Source organism: Petaurus breviceps, unplaced genomic scaffold (assembly GCF_028583685.1).
Source record: "Petaurus breviceps papuanus isolate PSGF00001 unplaced genomic scaffold, PetGlider_PUasm1.0 551, whole genome shotgun sequence".
NCBI classification, from domain to species: Eukaryota; Metazoa; Chordata; class Mammalia; order Diprotodontia; family Petauridae; genus Petaurus; species Petaurus breviceps.
In genome coordinates, this window is record NW_027186372.1 from 32,687,642 (window position 1) to 32,691,137 (window position 3,496).

Consider the following 3,496-nt stretch of genomic DNA (forward strand, 5'->3'; position numbering starts at 1 on the left):
AGAGAGAGAGAGAGAGAGAGAGAGAGAGAGAGAGAGTCCCTGCCTTTAAGGAGCTTACACTCTAATGGGGGAAAATAACACACTAAAGGAAGCTGCAAAAGTGGGAGGAAGGGAAGGTACCCAAAAGGGCACGATGAAGTCCAAAACAGTGCAGGGAATGGGCAATGAAGAGACGGCTATCCTGGGTCCTTTCCTTCTCGCAGGAACTCTCCTGCCCATCCTTCACTCAGAGGGCTCCCAAGGGCAGAGGGTACTGAAGCGGTGTGAGTACCGAGGCTGACTTGATCTTGCAGGGTGATGAGGTTCCCGGGGGCACAAGTGACTGACAGAGGGGTGGACTAGTTATGAGATGAGACAAAGAGATAACAGACTGACCAGATGCTTCACTGAGATGAAAGGAACCAGGCAAGGAGGTTGGTTGGATCTTTTGAGGATTGGTGGAAAGAGAGGGACAAGAGGCAAACAGGATGAAACAACATGAGTTGGAATCAGTGCTGGTCGAGGGGGGCCACCCATATACCAAAATAAAGGATATGTTTAAGAGTTTAAATATGAATTTTATCTACCCAACTGGGCTATGAGCTACCCAAAGGAGAAGTTTGGGTGGAATCTAGACCAGGGGAGGTGGGGGGGAAAGTGGAGGAAAAGGTAGGGGGGATTCAGTATGATTCACATACGATATTCTTTTTTATTCCATCATAATGCTTATACTAATGGGCGCACACAGGGCAGCTGCTCAACCTGCGGGACTGCTTAATTGCTAAAACTAAAGTCCGAAGGGGTTCCGGTACAGATCCAGAATCGTACTGAGAGCGGGAGGCAGTCGAGGCTTGCAAGGGTTAAACCGCAGCCTGGAGGTGCCCAGATTGGAGACGTCCCCCGTTTCCCTCGGAGTGGGCGAAGAGAGGACGCGAGGTGGGGGAAGGGGACCAGGCAGCATTGCAACCTGTTTCCCAGTTGTTCTCTGTCAGCCAGAAACTCGGGCCAGAACCGGACATTCTTTCCAGCTGAGCTATTGCTCCAGGCTGCGGAGAGGCACCTAAGCCAAAGAAACTAGGGCTTATATCCACTGCTGTGTCCGGGCCTCAGCATCCTCAGGGAGAAATGGACAGAGGGCCTCAGAGCTCCCCTTAGTGGGCTTGCTGAGAATAGCAGATGAGAACTGCACCCAAGGAACTTGGAGGTGGAGGGTTGGGATGGGTCAAGAGGCTGAACGTTGGTTTAAAGAACAGTGATCGTCAGCCTTATAACAGCTAATATTTATCCCCCACCCGTTAGGTGCCAGGCACGGTGCTTTTCAAACATGATCTCCTTTGCTCCTCATACATTGCATGTCACGACTAGGAGGGATTTGGGAATGGAGAACATTTCAGAATTTCAGAGCTGGAAGGGACTATCAGAGCAAGAAGGAACTGTCAGGGTAGAAATACAGCCTTCAGAATACAGAGTCCAGAGCATACTTGTGAAGACCTGTATCATTATTCCGTATTTCCTGGAAAGGGCTTTGACATACCTAGTCGAGATGTGATGGAGAAACAAATTAAAAGGAGGATTTGATTAGAGTGGAGGTAAAGGAATATAAGAATTCATGAGTGTCCTCTCGACATCTCTAGCCTAACTGACAAGTATTTCCTCACAGCAAGGCCCATTAAGATGTTATGTTAGATGACCTTCTTTTTTCCTTAACAACTCAATAAAAGCACATAAGATGTGCAAGGCATGGAGGGTGTACAGATGACTATATCCCTGCCCTCATAGGGCTTATAGTCTACTTGGGAAAACAATGATATAAGGCAGTTAGAAAATACAGGAGAGTGTATAAAGGATAGATTATATGGAAGGAGAAAATAAGGGTAGGGAGATCAGTTAGCATGCTACTGCAGTGACATTGAGAAAGGATAAGTAGGAGAGAATCAATATTTTGATACTTCAATGGATTGGTGGTGGTGTCGATGATATGGATACATCTTCCATATATGATGAGCATGGGAGACCTGGGAATGGCAGCGCCCTTCAGACCACCAGTCCTGCTTCCGGCCCCACCCTCATGGCCACCACCCAGGGAAGCCAACACTTGTGGAGAAGGAGCCAGTCATCCCCACCAATTGCTACTCACGGGGCAGGCAAACTGTCCTGACTGAAGCAGCAGGGTACCCTCAGGGAGAGAAAAGAAGCTGCACATACCAGGAAAGCTGCACCACCACCATCTTGACCACCATTCTCCCCTCAGACCCTGAAGAAGATTTTCCAAAACCGGGAGCCCAAAGTCTTGGGAATAGCAATGCTCCCCAAGTCACCGGACATGGTTCTAGCCCAGCCTCCGTGGCCATCGCTGAAGGGAGAAATCATTGTGGAGGAGCCCACCTTGCTCATTGCCACCATCAACAATTGCTGACCAACTCCCACCAACAGGCAAATGAGCTCTGAAGCCCTGGGAACAGCAGCACCTCCCAAACCACCTGTCCTGCTTCATAACTGTCATCCAAGGTAGCAACTCCTGCAGAGAACAGGCCGGCCAAGCAAATGGCACTCACAGGTCAGGGGGACCAGCATAGCCAAAGCATTGAGGCACCCTGAGGGAGAGGCAGGAAGCAGGATAAAACACCACCATTTGCCCTCAGACCCTGATGGGGACAACCCAGGACCCTGAACCTAAGAGCCTTTGAAGCAGCCTTATTTCTAGCTCAGGGCCCATGGTTATCATCCTGGGAAGTGAACCTGTGGAGATGTAGCCAGGAAACTGCTCCCACAGATGCTACAGCCACAGCCACTGATGGCCCTGAAAAGAAAGTTCTTGTCACCCAAGTCGTTGGCACGGTCAGATCGTCCAACATTAGAAGCTGGTTTTATTTTGTCAGTGGAAAATGTCGTTAAAGAAGAGATATTACTGTCTGCTTTGCCTCTATACCCCCAAAGACCTTGGGACCCCAAAGACCTTGGGACCTCCTATCTTGTTTGCAGCCAAAACCTTTCCTCTATGTTGTCTCCTCCACTAGGATGGGAGCTCCTTGAATGCAGAGATTCCCTTAGTTTTCCACTGTATCCCTAGCACTTAGCTCCATGCTTTATACGTAGTAAGTGCTTAGTAAATGCTTTATCTGTTTATGCTTCTATGCAGATAAAACCATCCATACCTTCCCTTACTATTGTCCTTTGTGTAACTTGTTCTCTTGTAAATCCTCCACAGGGCAGTTTCCACTGTGATCTCACTGTGTTTATCATTTGTTGAGTTAAAAAAAAAAAAGAATTTGTACAAAATACCACTTTAAAGGCTTAGAGTAAAGGAAGAAGGGTTATCCTAAGACAGTATCATTTCCCTGGGAATGGCAATAGAACATATATCTGACCCTCCACAGGGGTCCACCCAACATCCTGGTGACTGTTCTCTAGATCTCTTGATGTTACATAGAAAATACATGGCCTACCCATCGGTTATCCTTCATTCTTACTACATGACCAATTCATGTTTTTTCAGTTATATATACATATATATATG